This window comes from Ischnura elegans, chromosome 7, assembly GCF_921293095.1.
Source record: "Ischnura elegans chromosome 7, ioIscEleg1.1, whole genome shotgun sequence".
NCBI lineage: Eukaryota > Metazoa > Arthropoda > Insecta > Odonata > Coenagrionidae > Ischnura > Ischnura elegans.
Genome location: NC_060252.1, coordinates 6424103 through 6444829, shown reverse-complemented (window position 1 = coordinate 6444829; position 20727 = coordinate 6424103). Strand labels below are relative to the sequence as shown.

The following is a 20727-nucleotide window of genomic DNA, read 5'->3' as shown; positions in this document are numbered from 1 at the left end:
TCACGAACTGAAAAGCGGTCGAAGAAATATGTATATTTAGACTTCTTGGAAGTAACCTCGACTTTTCCTAAATTCCTCGGATTGCAAATTTCTTGCTCAAGTTCTTAGATCGATGAAGATATGATTACGTAAACTTCTACCTCCAATCATATAAATACTCAATGTGATCAAATCCTTCCACCAAAATGAACTTACCTTTATCTATGAAGCTTCTAAAACTTCTAAACGGAGTATTTTGATGTTGTGACTAGCTTTCTGAGTTCGTACACCGCACTATTTCGAACTTCATCTGAGCAAATGCGTGCCGGTACAATTCTTGCGGAATTCGTCCAACTCTAACCATGTTTATGCAGTGGATGGTATTAACATAAAGGCAACAGACCAAGTGAAGTACCTGGGAGTTACGATAACCTCGAACACATATAAGGAATATCTGTGGCATTGCCCTGAAGAAATTAGGATTCGTCAAGCGTATTGGGGGAAGATTTTCGGATGAGAAAGTGAAAGAAAGGTGTTACTTCGCACTCGTCCGTCCGCACCTTGAATATCTGGGGAGCGTATGGGACCCGGTACAGAAAGACTTAATCCGCGAGCTGAATAAAATACAAAGGAAGGCTGCGCGTTTCGTCAAAAACTGCAACGGGCGTACAGACAGCGTTACCCAGATGTTAAGTGAATTAGGCTGGGAGCCGCTGGAGGCTCGGATACTGCGCGCATGGCTTAGATCGCTTGAACAATTGAGAATGGATATCTTTATGAGCGACACAGAGAACATATTAATATTAGAGCCACACTATATTTCCAGGTCCGATAGAAGCGATAAATTAAGAGAGATGTTTTTCCGAACGGATAGATAATGGAATTCGTTTTTCTCCCGAACGATAAAATACATTAATAAACGCTAGTCCTAACTTCGTTAGAGATCTTCATTTTTATGTGTAAACGGCTGGTGTTCTAACACCCCCTGCCACACGCCTTTTAGGCGGCTTGCGGGGTCTTATGCAGATTTAGATGTATTTGACGGTGCGATATTCAGCGTTAGCCCGAGAAAATGGCTTTCCCAACTGTAAAGGTGAATGCATCGTGCTAATGACGTCGAGACCCGTTTCTTCTCCAGAATAAAGAGCAATCCACATAGGTTGGGTGGGTATGTCTCTAGAAGTATAACCAGGCAATGTCTATAGGTTTTCGATTCCGTACTTATCCATTCATCCAGAGGAGTGAACCTATCATTAGAATGGCATATTAAAAAAATAATGCCTGTTGAATCGCAGAACCTTGTAGCATTGTGCATCTTTATCAAAGTTTTTTCTCGTCAACGGTAACAATTAAAGGACTTCAATAAATGCTTGAAGCGGGACGCGCATTTCGATTTTATTTGCTTGTGGCTGGTGTCCTAACACCCCCCGCCACACGCCGTCTGTTGAGGCGGCTGCCGGAGTATTAGATAGGTTTAGATGAAGAAGTTTTAGTGCCTTACTCAGCACCCCCCTACTATTTCCCCATGAATAGCAGATATCAGTGGCAGAGGCCACAGTGCAGTGGAAACTGGAGAAGATGGAATGGAAGATATCCGACGCCCTGCGACCGTCCAAACGGACGACGAAAAGCAAAAAGAGGAGCGACTCGCGTGCATAACACGGCCCGTCGGGAGGGACAATGAAACGTTGTGGTCTCGAGTCCGGTGGCATATGTCGGCAGGTATACAAATGTGCCCTTTGTGCTGTCCGTTCCCACATGTCAGTAGGAAGTTCAGCTGCTCACAATTCCGAATGTGCGGAAGTAATACAGAACCACACGGGCGAACCCATCACTTTGGATTTATAGCGGCACAATGAAGGCTTTAGGCATACATTAGTGGTGACGTGGGTCATGATGACGACATTTATGACGCTCTCGGCTGAAACCTCCTCATCGTTTCTGAGCGTGCGTTACATGGATTAGTAGTCCCAATGCAAAGCGTGTTTGGTTTGTGACGTTCAAAATTGTTTTCACTTCAAAACCAACCGGCATCGCAAACTGTCGGCCAGAATAATACTCCAGTGGGGCGGTGCTGGACTCCGCTCGGAATTATTCCGTTAGGTTGTCATTCCGAACGGTCGGTTCCGATTGGTTTGCAATTGCAAAGTTCACATTCATTTTCTATGGACTGCCATCAAGGCGTCTCTGCCATTCATTTACTTCGGAGAGGACTGTAAACCACCCACCTCTATCCCCCTCGCCAGGTAAGGCTGCATCAATGTCTCGGAAAAATCACTCAACAAAATGATGCATGTATGTACGTTTCGGAGAACACCATTTTGGAACCTCAATATATTTCTAGATCCGACAGAAACGACATATGAAGACAGATATTTTACCATTTAGATAAATATAGGAATTAGTTTTCCTCTCCAAAGGTAAAGGAATGCAATAAGTGTTTGGAGAGAGTCGGTTGCCAAAACAATGCAAGGAGCACCTTGTGTCTGCAGAACACGGCTGGTGTCCCAACACCGCCCGCCAATCACCTATTGCGGCGGCTCGCATTGGGGCATATGAATAGTGTGATGAAGATGTAGAGGTATTGATCCAAGGAGAAAGGCAAAAGGGAAAACTCTAGCACTTACCACGGATGAAGGAATCAAAGTGCGGCACGTCCACACCACAGGGTGCGGCGAAGTTCAGTCCCGTGTGATGTCAATTGTTCCTACTCGCCCGGGTGTTTCTGGAAATGGAAAATTCATATGTCAGAAGAAAATTTTATGGGAGGTGACGAAACAAGGCACACTGTGACAAATACTAACTGATAGCCAGACAAATGGTTATAATGATCACTTATTGGCGTACTACACTGCCCAACTGAAATTCGCTAGGAAAGCCTTTTCATTTATTTGAAAAAGAAATTAATTACTAAATTATTGAGTTCGTTGAACACACGAATTAATCAGTATGGTAGACAATGGAGGCAAAATATCCTGCCCCTCAGATTGAAAAATCTTTGCATTCACTATTGGCTTAAATTGTTCTAATTATTGTAACACCGATATTATGACAAAATGCGCATAAAAACGCTTCATTAAAAAAATATTTTTTTGGGAACGTGTCTCTCCGTCAATAATCATAATACCAGCACAATTATTAATAATTTACACTCTTACGCTTTATTCTAATACGCTTAACACCTATTAATGGACCGATATTATAGATTTGCGTGATATTTAATAAATGCCTTCTTTCAGCACACATGATGTTTCATGATGTTTTGAAACTTTTAGTCAACACCACAGGGTTTAAGTAAAACACCATGATCAATAAGCGTACCTCACGTAATTGTATAATATAGTGAGAGAGTATTGAGCCATATAAATTCACTCGACTCATGAGAAAATTAAACACACAAGAGAGATGGATAAAACAACCATGAAGTTGACGGTATCGCCAGCAGCAAGTGAAGATGAAAACTTGGTAGTTTCGACAATGTCCAGCAATTAACTCAATCTAGGCGCAAGTGAGGTAAGCGATATTACAACGCCCTCCGCTCTTTAGGACCGAAAGCTGAGGCGTGAAAGGCATTTATGATTCAGCATGGCCGGGAGAGTAATCGGAGCCCTCTCAGGTTAACCCTCAGAACTCTGAATCCCTAATTTGATGTTGCCTAAGTTCCTGCCCCCGTGTGCTACGGCCGCCGGCCTTATCCCTCTTCGCTCGATGCATTCACAATGTGGCACCATGGCAAGCGCCATGCCTCCCTTTGGATTTGAGGATTACGAGCCAAGAGGAGAATTGGGATTAAGATATGGAGGAAAGCTGGTTTTCAGTGAAGCGGCGATTTCTGAATCTTTAATTGAAAGCCACCTGATGAGGATGCATCACTACCGCTATTGAGATGTTATTTTGTTCCTTATTCGTAACAAATTGCTTCTGAAAAAAACTTACGAAAACAAATTGTAATTTTCAAGGCATACACAGTTCAGTTTTCTCCTATAAATTATCGCCTGCGTCTCAAATGTATTAATTTTACATATGAGAAAATACCGAGGAAACTTACATACATTAGAGATACAGATAATGTTGAAAAGGTAAGTGTTTAGGCTTTCACGGAGCTACGCAAGTGGTATAGTCTGATTTCCGGGGTTTCTTCCTCGTCTGTTAATCTGGAACGATTTCAGACCCGAAGAAGCTGGCTGAAACGCCGGCGAAACGATCGTTTAAGACGAACCGACGCGGAAATACACCCCGTAAACTAAGGTGCAATAACACTGTTGAGGGGTGGTTGATAATGATCATTAGTAACTATCCAAGCTCTAAAAAAGAGATAAAAAATTATGACAATGAACAACGACTGCTAACGGGTATTATGTAAAATGGGTAACTCCAAACAATAGTAAACAGTAGAACTTGACAATGATCGAAGGCCAACAATGAAGAATTTGATTAAACGGTTCCCAGTATCGACATTCTTGCCCATCGATTAAATGTCAGCCTTAGTAGGCCAATGGTGACAGTAGGCTAAATGTCCCAATCGGAGTGCTTTAAGCTGTGATGATGGTAAACAAACAACAGGTCTATTAGCCATGCTGTTGGTGCGTCTGGTGTAAAATGGAGGTAGGTACCACTCGGTGTCTGTCTTGACTCCCTCCCAGGCGGCCTTCTAGGGGGCCCTGAGGCCTTTCACGAGGGGCTCATCCGAGGGGTCGGCAATGCTGTGTGCCTTTCATGTGCACGGCTTTGTTTGTTTGCTAGTCCAGTGGAGCGGCGCGTGAAGTCAGCGAGGGAGAGACAGCGAACCCTTTTCCCACCCCTCTCGAATTGGGGATGCGGTCGGCCCCTTCTGTGTGCCGCAAGTTCTGGGCCAAGCCAACGGGGCGTGGGCCCCTCCCTCGCCACAGCACCAGTGCCCACTGCCCGTGAAATTGTCCGTCCCTCCACGCCCACCCACGACATGCGCTGGCGGAATGAATATCCCTCCTCCATGGCCTCAGCCCGTGCCAGGCGAATCTGCGGCACCGTCGAAGCCAGAGTCTCCTCGTCGGCGGAACTACCACCGCTGCCATGCTAAAAATGGCTTAGCCACAGGAAGGAAAAGTTGCACATTTTCAACGATCTTCCCTTTAACGCAGTCCTGCAACTCCCTCGCCTCAACACAATAGGACGGTGGGATGAGAGTAAATGTACGAAAACAGCAAAAACAGAGAGGCAGCAGGAGGTATTTCGTCTGACTCGTGATTGGACTACAGCCGGAGAGGAGCATTTAAATAGTGAGGCTCTGATTGCGCAGATCATGCCATTTAGGGATGCAAGCGATAATGCCGGATTTCCAAGATCGTAGCTCTGGATTACAACATGTTTGACCTTGTAAAAGTCCATGTACACCCGATAATGCACTAGTACTAGTGCAAGGTCATTTATTGTGAGAAACAGGCTATATATCAAACAGAATCGAAGACGTTACTGATCTTTATCAAGTTTTGCGTTGAATTTTATGGCGTAGTCTATGGAAAGGCTACAGCTGACGTAGTGTGATGCAGTTTCTTAAATTTTGAGAATCAAAGATCACAAGAACTTAGAGGAGAAGCCGCTGGACTAAGAAATACATTCCTCTCTGTGAACTTGGCATCACTAGAACAACGGGATTTTGTTATGAAAAAATCCAAAACACTTACGAGCGGCCCCTTAAATTCTACACCTCTTTTGTCCGTCACCATACTCCCCACCTGAATAATTGATCCCACTCAGAAATCATGACATCACTTGGAATTTGCTCCTTATCAAAGCTCCGAAAATTGAAATATTTAAATTTCCTACACTCGGCCATTAAAGGTGGTTTTTGTTCCAATTGCACGCATTCTTTTTTTTTCTCCCATCACGTACAGAGCATTAAAACCTCCCACAGTGATCTCTCAACCCAAGTACGTTAGGATGCTATTCCACAACCTGACTCAATCTTGTATTCTCACTCTAACTCGGTTTTTCAGATCTCGGACTCCAGTTGAAGCCGAGTTTGGGTTCGCATTTTCAATAGTTTGAACTCAAATCACCCGAGGTAGACCATATAACGTACGGTGGTAAAATTGACGAAAAAAACCATCATTCACCACAACTGTCGTCACTCAAGGTCTCCCACTCATCGAAAACTAGCATCACTCGGAGAACAATGTCATACGTGTATGTTATTTCACGAGAGATATTTCAATTTAAAAACAAACGCAAGGCGACGGTGGTGGGCGACTTGGCGACTCAATTTGATTTGGAACTAAAATCATCAACCGTGGGGAATAGTCTGAAAGAGCTTAGTGACTTCCATGAGGTCTCACTATGCCAACGTGGCAACCAAGTGCAGTTTGAGTGAGGATCAGCACTTGATCCACGTTCTGGAGTATGGCCCGAAATGTCGTCTCTCCCGGGGATCGCTTTTCAAAGTAGTCTTCCGCAACTTAAAAACTAACTTACTTCTACATTGCACCCTTCACTCGCCCTCTCCTCCAATTACCAATCTTTCTCCTCCCGTTCATCAAATAACTCGAAACTTCATACTATGTTTGGTATAGTTTCGAATTCCAGTAAACCACTGTTTTATATCATATTGTGTTTATGCTACATTTTGGTTTATTTGCTCATTATTCAATCAAAATGCGTCCAACACGTGAGAAATGACGAAGTTCGGAGAAGAAGAAGAGATAAGAGGAGCCTCATTTTGGCCTTACAGCTGAAGATGGAAGAACTTGATCGGCCATATTTTGAGGCACGACGGCCTGATCGTCGAGGAACAATGAGATTACAATGGAAAAGGAAGACCTCGAACAAAATATATGGGACAGGTTAAGAAGGATGTGAAGAAGAAGAAATGCGTAGGTGAGAACAGATTAGCTGATGGGAGAATCGACCTGCGTCTAGCCAATCTTAGGATTGATTATGATGTTGATTATTCAACAAAGGGTCGCTTGTGGCTGTATTTTTTAATTCGCAGGTAGTTTCATAAAATGCGCATTTGTTTTGAGCTGATCAGTCGCAAAGGGACCAACTCTCTTAATTACCCAGCCTGCCTTTCGACACATTCCTTCGTCTCCCTTGACATGACAAAACACGACTGCAGGGTGCGTGCGGATTTGCACGAACAAACAACAAAAACGGAGACGGTATTTTCCGTCTGGAGATTGGATTACAGTCGGAGTGAGCGAAGAAGAGGAGGTGGTTTTTCATTGGTGTGACGGAGTGAGTGCGGGAACAAATACGGGCACTCAGGTGGAAATGAAGGCACTACCACCCCCTCGGGACATATAAAAGGCCCTTAATCCGGGTAATTGAACCGCCCTTCCTCCCTCGAAAGCCACCCTTTTCCACGCCTGCCAACCCCACCGACATTTAATCTCCTGAGTCTAATGAACTCGGAGGAGTAATGCGATTGGAGAGAGCTCCCTTCCCGTCATGCACCACGCACCTCTTCTCTTACCCACAATCCGGAGTCTCGCGTAATCTCATTGCTGAGCTCAATCATCGAACAAGTCATCACTAAACCCTCGAATGAACAAGGGTCTACCTTAAGAAGGGAATCTCCTTCGATTCGAGCACCGTGCGTGTATGATCATACTTTTGTTTAAGGCGAGTTCAAACTGACCTCAACGAGAAATAAACGTTCACCGCTAAGATGGCGCATCGCTCCCACTCGAACGGTCTGTTTTCGTGACGTCATTCACTCGGTCACTAATTCGGCCTTGGAATTAATTCCGTTTCTTTTGCCGCTAAAAGGATTAGCTCCAGCTGACGCTCGCTGAGAAGGCTTACGAGAAGAAAAGGCAACGATGGTAGCGAGAGCCGCCAATTTATTCGCAAATTGTATTTGAGAACACTGATAATAAGCAAATTTAAAGCAAAGGGGATTAATGCTGAGTATAAGAGTTTTCTCATATGAAATCTTGTGGAATCATAACATTTTATTATATCAAAGGCTACTATTTTAAATAAACTTATATTCTGAAATTAGTGACTCTCGCTATTACTGTTGCTATTTTCATATTGCTAGTGTACACATACCGAAGCTAACCCTTAGTGACGTAAAGAAGGGAAGTCAACGTCCGGAATGCCTACGTTTAGCAATGTGAGGGTAGATCTCGCCCCAGACTAATCCATTCGCGATCGAACCATCCAAATCAGAATGTTTCCTTCCCAAGGGGCAACTCTCGCATGGCGAGGGTTTTTTTCTCGGGAACGTCTAAAGACTCCCCCTACTAGTAGGTTTTGAACTCAGGACCTTGTGGTCGGATTCTACTCTCTCTCCCCATACGCTTCCCATTTCGTGAAGTGTGACTCGTTTGAAACATCGTATGATGATTCCTCGAAATTAATGTTTAAAAATCCTGTAAAACTTTTTGATTGCATGTTTAACTAAAGGCTACCACACACTCAAAACCAACATCCTTAAATTTTCAAGGCATTGCAAAAATAATCCTAGGTGCCGCCCACCTTTCATGAGCTGATGACGTCATTCAAGTATACCAGCACTCGTTCACAGAGAACCATTCATTGAGGGAAGGTGTTCCACACAGATGAGAGAGAGAGAGAGAGTGTGTCGATAACAACGAGCCACGCGAGGACATTGAGCAAGGCTGACGAGTGGCTGAGAAGCGGTTAACAGCTCGGCAACAGTGCCTGACGTCACCGACTTATCTAGGTCGAGGGTTAGGGGTTAAAGCCGTCGATTTTCGTCACTCGGGAAGAAGGCGACGGATCCAGATGTGAATAAAGACGCGTTCCTTTAATTCATTTTCATGCTCAAAAGTCAGTGCAAAATCGACAGTAAAATAAGAAATGGTGAACGACCCATTGGTAAAATTGCTGAACGAGTTTTATTCCCTAAAAAATAAATTAATCAAAATAACAATAGTTGGAATGTGGAGAAGCGGAGGTTTGCTTGGAACTCTTCTCTTTTTGCAGCTTACATGCCAACTTGAAAGCCCCTTTGTTCACGTCTCCATCTACACGATACCCTGCGAGAGTCACCACAAAGGTGTTCGGCAGGGGGTGAGAACACACCACCATGCAATAAGCTACGTCTTCGATTCACTCCATGCGATGTGCTCGCGATCACGAATGGTGATGAATGGGACGGAGGGAACTGACGTCACAGAGCAAGTGGCGCCGCCGTCGAGGAGCGTCGTCAACGCAGCCACAGGTGGCGAAGAACAGGTGCACTACATACTTACATTTATATGTACCTATGTATGTGCGTGTGAAGTACATATGTGGGACGACGGTGATGGTTTTCCGTGTGCCGCTGCTCGAAGGTGCGGAAGCATGCGAATGGCTTCCGCCTGAGCTCCTATCCCCCCCCCCCCCCCCCCCCCCCCCGCATCGGCTTCCTCACCGCTACGAAGACGTTCAAGGAAAGGGGAAGTGCTTTAACGTGAAGCCAGTAGATATGCCATATTAATCAGCCGCGTTTTTCATTTACTCCTAACGCGCGATTAAAACAAATCTTCCATGTTGCATTTACATTTACAAGGATTACATCCCCTTTCACGACAGCTGAACTTGAAGTAACGTGACTTGTTGTGAACAATACAGTAATTAAGGACCCATTTCTGCAACCACCACACAGCAAACGTTAAAATGGATATCAGAGGCTTTAATAGCTAAAATTATTTATTCTCCCTATAGACATAATTGTCTTCCCTGCCGCTATTTAATGTAAAAATATTCTAATATTGTAATATTTAATTGTAAGAAATTCTATCTTATGAAAGTATTCTCAACTACTTGTCTCTCTGAAAGACATCTATACCCAATTGCTTAAGCAATCAAATTATTTAAAATTAGATTTTCTCAACAGAGTTAGGTGAAGTTAATTGTTAGAAGAAATACACAAAAATTGGTTGCCAACGGATACGAGTGAGTCTCAGTTCTGTGCTGACATCGAGTGGAAAATCAAATGCACTACTAAACAAACATCTAATTGATCTCGTTTGTTTTCTATACCTTATTTCTGTACCTATCTCTGTATAGAAAAAAAGAAATCACTTGTACACCTTGGCTTCCAAACCACTCAATTATTGTCCGCCTACACGTCCACTCCACCCGGCAAGCCGCCTCAAACAGCGTGTGGCAGGGGGTGTTGGGACACCAACCGTCTACAGTTTAAAAGCAAATGCTCAAACTAAATTACGACTAGCATTTATTAAAGTTCTTTCTCTATGGTTATGGGGGAAAAACGTATTCCCACATTTATCCCTTCGGCAATATATCTCTCTTAATTTATCGCTTCTGCCGGAACCAGAAATTTAATGTCTAAATGTTCGGTGGGATTCCAAATTATGTTCTCCGTGTCGTTATGAAAGATGTCTAATCCCAATGGGGAACTTGCATGAATTTTTTTTATTTCACAGGCGGACAGAAAATTATTTTCTGAATACACTAAAGAAAACCGCATGTAAATCTGAGTTTTCCTTCGCGAGATATTCAATGATAAATATAACGAATTTTAAAGCGCGGGAAAAACTCCCTCACCCCCCAAGCCACTGCCGACGAAGCCTCGATGACGTCAAAGGTGCCTAAACATCACGCGAAGCTATTGTTGTGATTGTTTGTAATAGTTGCCAGCAGTTGTGAGAGCTTCGTTTGTTAGACGTGTTGATTATTTTATATTTAAAGATAAATATCCAACGATAGAGGCTTGGAAGCCCTCATATTTTGCATTATTTATAATATTAATATCTGAGTAAGGGCATAAAATATAAAACTGGAGCAGTTAAACCAAAAAATTTTATAATACCTAAATAACATCGTTGTAGGAGTCTGAGCCACGGCCATTGGAAGGGGGATACGTTAATTGTAAGTTGATGTTATCGACGGCATATCATTCATTTAAGTATGTAATTAGAACGATTTTGATGTTTACTAATGTCCGATTAGCTTTTATATACAATAACTTCATCCGTTTATTAGTAGGTACCGGAGAATTCGTCGTTTAATACTGTCTGTGCTTGTATTATGGGGTGAATTCCAGTCAATGCAACTTTTGCTCGCTGATTGGAGACATCTAGGTACAATTTTGGGCAAAAATAGTGTTATTTTCAACGTGACATCTCCCGTTAAGCAACTGCTAATAATCACAGTGCCAGTGGTTGTAATGCACAAAGTTTGACAAGGTTGAAAAATATCGGCCAAGAGTTATCAGTGTTCCATCGTGATTGAATTGTAAAAAGTGCTATTACGCTATCGATAAATGTCTAACAGTAGTGTAAAAATTGTCAGTGGCGTGCTAATCTCCGTTATTCACCGTAGATATGACATTTCACCATCACGCTATTGAAATAAAAACTGTGAGTGAAGTTTGATATTCCATTATTTCAACGAATAGTAGTGAAAAAAGTCACCTATGTGACTTGTGTGGGCTAATTTAAGGGTTTAAATCAGTGAATAAATAGTTGTTTTCATCATAACGAGTTCTGTTATTGTAAGTTGTACGTGATGAATAAAAGAATGTGACAGTGACATCTAGTTTTTGATAAGAGTATTTGCCTATTTCCTACTATATTTTTATGGTATATGCTAGTATATTGTTTATGGATTTACCTATATTATTGAAATAGGTTATAGGTAGCTTGTGTGTGTGTTGGCAGCGGAACCGATTCGCGATCTCACATGTGGATTGTGTGCAGACTGTTTTGCTGTGAATTCGTACCGTAGGACGGATAGGACTACCTTCTCCGTTAATTCGGCGTTGCCAAATTCAACAGCACAGCTTACTCTAATGCCAACAGCATAGCTTACGATCGTTATCCTCCAGTATTACAAGTTTCCTTTACAACTCGATTTGCCGCCGACGTATAGCAATAATTTGTCTTAACAAATTCCATGAGGGTCGTGGCATCAATTTTTGGTGTCCTAAAAAAGGCTGGTGTCCTAACACCCCATGCCACACGCCTTTTAGGCGGCTTGCGGGGTATTATGTAGATGTAGATGAATTTCAGGTGTACTATTCGAACGAGTGGCAACGTCATCATCCATTTTTCTGAACACTAAATATACGAAGTGAAACGCTTGTACTTTATCATCCCGATGCCGCATTATTAATATCCCAAGTAATAATTTAGGCACAATAGCAATAGGAAAACTTGCCCAAGAATAACAGAACAAAATAAAGTGACGATGAGCAGCTAAATACTCCCTCAAAACAAACTTTACACCATGCGCTCAGCGTATTTCCCAACTCCCTAAGGTTGTTTAGGCACCTATGACGTCACGCCTGGCCTCGGCAACGCTCGGGTGTCTTCGCGCAGTGGTCGGCTCAGAGAAATTTTTCTCGATTTTAAATGCAATTTTTTTTATTTCTTTTGATGTTGAATGGAGAAACTGAAGGTATTTTTGCGAGCTAATGTATCCATTTGACTTATTCAAAATAGTTTTTAGAGCAATCTACGACCCATGCAAGTTCCTCATTGTTGCAGCAATCTACGCCTAGCGCGCAGCCTCCGATTCTCCAGCGGCTCCAGGCTTAATTCGTTTAAGATCTTTGTAAAGGCCGTTTTACACGGTACACGGAATTGCGCAACCTGACGTGCGTGCGAAGGCGCAGTCAAAATGGCGGCGTGTAAAGCGGTGAATTGCTAGAACACATGCGAGAATGCGTGGATGCGAGACGGAAAAATAGCCCCTGTTCTCATTTCGTTCCTGCATTAGCGCAATTCCACGCCATTTTAGAAATAAATGCAGCTCTAACCTGCGCAATTCCGTGCCCCGTGTAAAAAGACGTTGAACGAGAGTGTTATAGACTGCGGCGTGCCTCATGTGAGGAAGGAGCGAGGGCCACTCAAAATGAGATTTGCACGGATTGGCGGGGATCAGACGCCCCCTGGCGACTGTTTCAGCGCGAGCGAGAAATCGACGAAGCGAATGAAACAGATATAGAGAGGGAGAGGGCGAGCCAATCACACCCCTTAAATAAGCACGGCCTTCGATGCTACTCTGTTTATTTGTATGAGCCGCCGATTCCTGTCCCTGGGAGGATCCCCTAATCAGCTAACTCACCCAAGGTCCGTAAAGGAACCGACTTAGAACTCACCATTCCTCTTCCTCCCTACACGCGGTGCTACATTACCATGGAATTTGGAGATTTTGCGAAACGTAAAGACTAACATTATTTGTGGGATTTCAAAGGAATATATCATACACGAGCGTGCTGCGCCCGCTCCCAGCGGGCTTCCCCCGCTCATTTCAATGCAGGTCCACAGAGGGATAGGCGCGTTTCTAATTTTAAAATATAGAAAAAAAGGCAGGGTCTTATGCACAAATTTAATTGGAATGTACAAATTGAGGTCAGACGACCTCTTTAAACACAACATTGTAAGTAATTACACCATCCTCTGTTAAACGCACATGATGACTCATACTTACGTAGGTATCAACAGGAGACTTGAATGCAAATGAACAAATGTTTCAGTTTGTGTGCCGTTAACGTCAGGAATATGTACAGTTTTTTTGTATTATTTTCTGATAATTATTATGGTTTTCTCTGATAAATTCTGTGAATTTTGGTACCTCATTTGTAGAGTTTGGTTGCGTATAAGTTTAGAAAAAGGTATCTATACTATATATATATATATATATATATATTTAGAAATAATATGGAAGATAGGTTGATGGTGGAAAAAAGACATTCTGAACCTGTCTGTTCTACAGTCTATTCCTCTTATTCTATTTATATGATCTGATCTTCCGTTGTATGTTGGCGTCCTTAAGAAATGGCTAACTTCGTTAGAAAAGACACCTCTCTTGGATTTATCTAAAAGGTTTAGTATATTTTTCAATCTACGGTCTGAAAGAGAGTCCCATCGGAGTTTATCTAAGAGGTCAGTTACACTAACAAGACTATCGTAACGGCCTTTCACACACCTGGCAGCTCCTCTTTGCACGTTGACCTGTGGTCTGTGTGGTGGTCTGTATTTTGACGTGTGGGCAAGGAATGTTTTGACCTGTGGTGGTGTTTAGAAAGGCTGTCTGGAAACAGTAAATGGGTGCTTTCGGGGGTAGATAGCGCTCATAGCGCTGCCAAAATGATAGCTGCGGAACTACCCTGAGTGAGCACAGCGGCACAGCACCGTGTGAGCACACGACTCATTTCTCGGAGCGGTCTATTCGAACGTTATTTTTCGCTCTTCGCTGATTGGTGGGAGTTCAAACAGTAGTCCCAGGCGACCACTGGTATGTTCCTACATGATTGAAAAGGCCCTACGTACCCAGATTTCTCCCCATTTCCATTTTTCCGTGGTGAGCAAGAACTCAGAGCGCTGACTCCCACTGAATGCGACCCAGTGACGTAGCCAGGGGGGGGGGGGTCAAGGGGGTCCCTCTCCGAAACATAAAAACACAATTATTTTCCTTCATAAAAGAAAACAAAATATCGAAAAATCATGAATTAACAAAATAATTCTTTAACAAATGAAGTTTTTCGATTATGGAAAGTGTTAAAATTAGTTTAAAACCCGTTCTTTAGTACCTCGTTTTTAAAAAAGTTCCCCCCCTGGATTTGGACCCCCCCCCCCACCAAACGAAATTCCTGGCTACGCCACTAATGCGACCAATTTGTACAATATGCAAGAGCGTTTCAGGTAGACACGTAAAGTAATCAAAAGCTGACGTGAGACCAACGTTGAAATCCTATTGGTGGCCTATCCAGCGCAGTGTTATTATGCGAAGTGGAAATAGCAAATGGTATTACTTATGGATAATTTATTGTTAAATAAAGATATTTATCCTAATTCGTGAGCAGTACATTTAATGAATTGGAAAATTTCCCATCGAAATTTGGCAGCAAACTCTACCGTGGTAGCAGAAAATGAGGCCCAACAGGCCATCACAATGCCATCACTTATTCTCGCTCGGATTTTGTCATTTACAAATCATTCAACAATTCAATCCAGTTATTGTAGTGGATAAGGTCACGAATATTACACAAGAGGATCCTCAAGACTGCCTCTAAATGCGTTGCCACCCACCGCGCATTTAAATGGGTTTACAAAAGTCGCCACTCGCGTCGCTGACGGGCATAGCGTTCCGAGTTTCAAGGGGAAATAAGGTATAACGAGCGTGATGCGCCCGCTCTTTTCAATGCAGGTCCACAGAGGGATAGGCGCGTTTCTAATTTTAAAATATAGAAAAAAAGGCAGGGCCTTATGTACAAATTGGAATGTTCATGTACAAATTGAGGACCTCTTTGAACACAACATTGGAAGTAATTACACTATCCTCTGTTAAACGCACATGACGACTCATACTTCATCTACATCTACATCTGCTAATACCCCGCGAGCCACCTAAAAGGCGTGTGGAAGGGGGTGTTAGATCACCAGCCGTTTACAACTGAAAAAAAATGAAGTGCTCTGACGAGGTTGGGACTAGCTTTTATTCAAGTCTTTTATGGTTCGGGGGAAAAACGAATTCCCATATCTATCCGTTCGGCAAAACATCTCTCTTAATTTATTGCTTCTATTGGACCTGGAAATATAGTGTGGCTCTAATATTATCTTCTCCGTGTCGCTCTTCAAGCTATCCATTCTCAATTGTTCAAGCAATCTAAGCCTAGCGCAAAGCCTCCGAGTCTCCAACGGCTCCCAGCCTAAATCGCTGAACATCTAAGCAATGCTGCCTGTACGCCCGTAGCGGTTTTTAACGAACCGCGCAGCCTTCCTTTGTATTTTGCTCAGTTCGCGGATTAAGTCTTTCTGCACCAAATCCCATACGCTCGCTGCATATTCAAGGTGCGGTCGGACGAGTGTGAAATAATACCTTTCTTTTACTTTCTCATCCGAAAATCTTCCCACAATAAGCTTGACGAATCCTAATTTCTTCAGGGCTATGCCGCAAATATTCTTTATATGTGTTCCCCACGTGAGATTCGAGGTTATCGTAACTCCCAGGTACTTCACTTGGTCTGTTGCCTTTATGTTAATACCATCCACTGCATAAACATGGTTAGAGTTGGACGAATTCCGCAAGAAATGTATCGCCATGCATTAGCTCAAATTAAGTTCGAGTCCCCACTCTTGGCTCCACAAATGAACGTTGTTTAAGTCAGATGATAGAATTTCATAGTCAGAGTGATCATTAATTTCGCGATAGATGACAGCGTCGTCAGCAAATAAACGTATTTTACTGCTAATGCGGGAGCAGAGATCATTAATGTATATAATGAACAACAGGGGGCCGATTATGCTTCCTTGTGGAACACCTGATGTAACTCAGATTCTACCTGATGTAACTTTTACAACATCAGAGCTAATTCCGTCAAGAATTACTTTTTGTTTACGATCTCTGAGAAAGTCGCGTATCCAGTTTACAACTGTTTCGTTGAATCCGCATGACTGTAATTTGTATAAAAGTTTGTTGTGAGGTACAGTGTCGAAAGCTTTCTTAAAATCTATAAATAGTGCCTCTACTTGTCTTTTCGATTCACCAGATTTTATAACGTCGTGAAGAAAGAGCGCGAGCTGTGTTTCGCATGATCTACCTTTTCAGAATCCAAGGTGACAGTCATGGAGGAAGTTACGTCTGTTCAAGAAAGTCATGATATTGCTAACGACGATATGCTCAAGTATCTTGCCTATAATCGATGTTAATGAAATCGGACGGTAGTTGCCAGGGTCATGTCTGTTTCCCTTTTTGAATATGGGTGTAACGCTTGCAATTTTCCAGTCTAGCGGTAACTTCCCTTCGGAGAGAGACTTCTTGAATATGATCTCTAAGTAAGGTTCGATCTGTGGAGCTAACTCCTTGAGGACACGCGCGGGTATTCCCTCCGGACCCGGAGATTTACTACTCTTAATCGATTGTAGTTGTTTAGTTATCCCATCACGTTGTATAGATATTTCTTCCATCGATTCCTCAGTATATGGGATGTCTAAATTGAATTGAGTATCGTCAGTAGTGTATACACTTTCGAAGTGGGAATTTAAAGTGTTAGCTTTGTCAATATTTTCGGTGACAAGTTTACCATCTTTATCAAATAACGAATCTACGGTTGTAGATTTTCCCTGAAGCTCTCTCGCGTACAACCAAAAGGATTTCGGATTTTCTTCGAGTAATTCACCGAGTACTTTTTTTTTAAACTTTCGCATTGCAGTTCGCATTGATTTCTTGGTCATTGAGCGTTGTGCAGCGTAACTTTCTCTAGCTTCAAGTTCGTTCGATTTATTACGTGACGTAATGGACTTTCTGTATAAGTTGTATAGTTTTCTCCGTTTCCTAAGTTCCCTTCTGACATCGTTGTTGTGCCAGCGAGGTTCCTTATTATCACATTTCAGTTTTTGCGGAATATGTTCGTTGATTCCTTGGCGCAGAATTTCTAAGAAATGTTTCCGTGTTATATCTGTGCTTTGGTCCTTTGATGTAACTACGAATTTTTTGTAGGAGTCATTAAGCATCTCCCCAAATTTAGTGAAGTTACATTTATCAAATAAGTAAATATTGCGTTTTGGTTTTACGGCTGACACTACATCAATTTTTAACGTTGAAAGGATTACTCTGTGATCGCTTATACCGTCAATGATATCGACTTGTTTTATCAACATAGGATGGCTTACTGCTAAAAGGTCTAACATCTTATTTCCTCTCGTAGGCTTATCAACTATTTGGGCGAGAGAGTGATTTGCAAGTATGTTGAGTAATACCTCGCTGATTTCTCTATTCCTTGAATTCGGTTTCACAGTGTAAGTATCCCAGTTTATGCATGGAAGATTAAAATCTCCCCCGATTACTATTACACTTTGTAACTTTTTAAAATCTTCGCTGCTTTATAAACAAATAATTCCAATACAATTCGAAACAAACTCTATATTTTGAAACTTAGAGCATAAAACCAACATCAAAAGCCACCATGATATCACAATTCCATTTATATCTACCACCACCACTCTTCTGAACCACCGCCATGAACTGCATCAGCGTGGATCCTGAGTTCCGCTATATTCCGCTCCTCCCGCTCTCTTCTCCTCTCGTAGGCGCCTCCCCTTCTCTGCTTTCTCTTCCTTTCTCTGCTACACCGCCACCTTTCTTTAAACACGTCTGCCTCCTTCAACTCTCTATACACAACTCCCCTTTTCCTTCACAACAATCCCTCACTACCATTGTCAGTTTCAAATTATATAAAAACAATATGGTGGCTTGTTTATGTTCTGTTACAACAGTCCCTCACTACCATTGTCAGTTTTAAATTATATAAAAACAATATGGTGGCTTGTTTATGTTATGTTACAACTTATACTCTCTCTCTCTGAGTAAATGCAGATATTTGATTTTCTAGAAGGTACATACTATCGACTTCGGAGTCCGGCGGTCTATAAAAAGAGCAAACATGAATACTCCTTTTGTTTCGTTGTTTAATTGTACACCATACGATTTCTATTTCGTTGTCAATTATTTCGTGGGCGGCGCTGTGTGTGATTTAATTGCTATAAGACTCCGCCACCTGTTCTATTGCGTCGATCACGTCTGTAAATTTTATATCTTGGAGGAAAAACTTCGCTATCACTTATATATCTTCCGTAAGCCAACTCTCTGTCCCCATGACCACGTCTGCGTCCTTAAAAATATGCTCGATTTCGGCGCGCTTGTTTTTTACACTAAGGCAATTAACTACAACGAGGTTCATGTCATATTTTGTAGTTTGAGTTTCGGTTGGTTCTATTCCAAGGTTTTCGATACTCAGCGGGTGAATTTTATTGGCAGTACTGGTAATATTTGACATGTTTTCTTTCTCTGGAGCACGTGTTTTGGGAATAATGACGCTATTGTCCGGCGTTACCGCTCTTAAGCTTACTTCCTCGTATCTTTCGCATTGCGGATTTCCTCGGAGTCTACGTTTAATTAAATAATTGATGATCCCGCTAGATGAACTATCCTCTAGTCTAAAAAATACCTACAGTGCTCAAAAATACTTACGTAATTAAGTATCAACAGGAGACTTGAATGTGGAATCAGCCGCATTTTGATAAAAGTTATTTAAAGAATGCGAGATATTGTTGCAAATGAACAAATGTATCAGTTTGTGAGAGGTTAACGCCAGGAATATTTACCAGTTTTTGTTTTTTTTCTTTTTTGTGTTTTTTTTGCGTTTTTTTGTTGTTGTTTTTTGTTATTTAAAAACCAATTTTAGGAAACAATAGCAATATTAAGGAAGTAATATGTGCCGTCGTATGTTCTCTGATAAATTCTGTGCATTTTGGTACCTCATTTGTAGAGTTTGGTTGCGTGTAAGTTGAGAAAAAGGTAGGTATATATACAATAGAAATAATATAGAAGATTATCAGTAGTACTCATGCTTTTATAATGGGAGAGAGAGTTTTTGTTGTCAAATATTCAAAGGAGGCGTTCAGGAATTCAACCGCTCGAGAAATATTAGAGACCACAATAGAACTCACTCCAATTACGTCTTTTGTTAGTTTAACTACTTAGCACGTATCGAAATCTACACGAGCGAATATTATGTATTATTTGTTTTGTGCATTCAAGGTGTATGAGGATATTTGTAATCAGCAATTAGTGTGAATTCAATCAATATTCAATAGCTGATTTGACATATTTATAAATTACACATTACTGATATGGAAAAAAATTATCAAAATATCAATAGATTATTTCAAAATTGCCAAAAATAAAAAAAAAGCCCAGGAGCTTTGTTCATAGGGAATGACAGTCAATACCTGCGAATGGGTTTTTTCGCATCGACTAGACAGAAAAAGATTATGGGGTATACTACCAGCTAGTTCGTCGATCCCTTTTTTGCACTGGACCTTAGAATGACCGTAATCAACGCATCCTTTCCTAACTTTCGGTAGTGATGCGATGGCTTAAACATACCGCAGTAACTCTCAATTCAATGTTTAAAATTTTCTTATGGCAGAATCTGCTTTAAGGCGAATTTGTTTGAAAAAAAAGTTGGCGATCTCCATGACAACCGGGAGACGTGACGTCAAGCTTAATCAGTCCGTTTCTTTGATCTTCAACAACTCTGGCGGTTGGAGGGAAAACAATAGAATTGCGATCGATAGAGTTATATTTTGATTACACTAAAGATGGAGCCACCTTGAGGCAACATCTTTGCAGAGGGCTAACGAGTTGTTCATCTTCAACATTTTCTTCCACTCGCGGCAATAAAAGAGAAGGCAGCTAATCACATCTATTGAAGAATTTCTTTTCTTCCTACTCTTATAAATACCTATACATATTTCGGCTAATTAAGACGAGGGGTCTCTTCTGCTCCTCTCAATCGAGCACGCAATTCGAGAACCCTTTCTCTCGCAATAATATTATTTATAATCAAAACCATTCCACGGATTTAAAAAAAACATATTGAACTCGTGACCTTTCACCGAAACAAAAGTGAAAGTATTGCTCCTTGAAAGGGAGTGATGATAAGCCAGCACTTGTAGCGAAAGTAAGTTTGTCGATATCGTGTAATCAAGACCGCGTTTCCGAAGAAAAAAAAAGAACTTCAGGGAAAATAAGGCAATTTTAAAGGAAGGCAACCCCAAGTCAACGTTTTTCTTCTCCATGCAAGCATATCTTTAGATGTAAAAGTAAAACAAAAACAATTTATCTCGGCATAGATACTGCATGGAGAGAGCTTGATGATAGGGGCCCGGGATCAATTTGTGGGCGAAGCCTTTTGATACAATGAAAAAAATTATTTAATAAAGGAAGAGACGGGGTCGTAGTAAGTACAAAATATAGACTGAAAGTTTTCGCTGCATTTTGACT

The 20727-nt window shown here is 41.7% G+C and overlaps 1 long non-coding RNA gene across 1 annotated transcript in view; it reads right to left on the bottom strand.

Annotated features, from left to right (window-relative positions):
- LOC124162163 overlaps window positions 1–20727 on the bottom strand; it is a 186505-nt gene that overhangs the window by 48932 nt on the left and 116846 nt on the right. Inside the window, exon 2 of the long non-coding RNA XR_006865502.1 lies at window positions 2607–2704. This is a non-coding gene — a long non-coding RNA (uncharacterized LOC124162163). The remainder of the gene's footprint in view (window positions 1–2606; window positions 2705–20727) is intronic.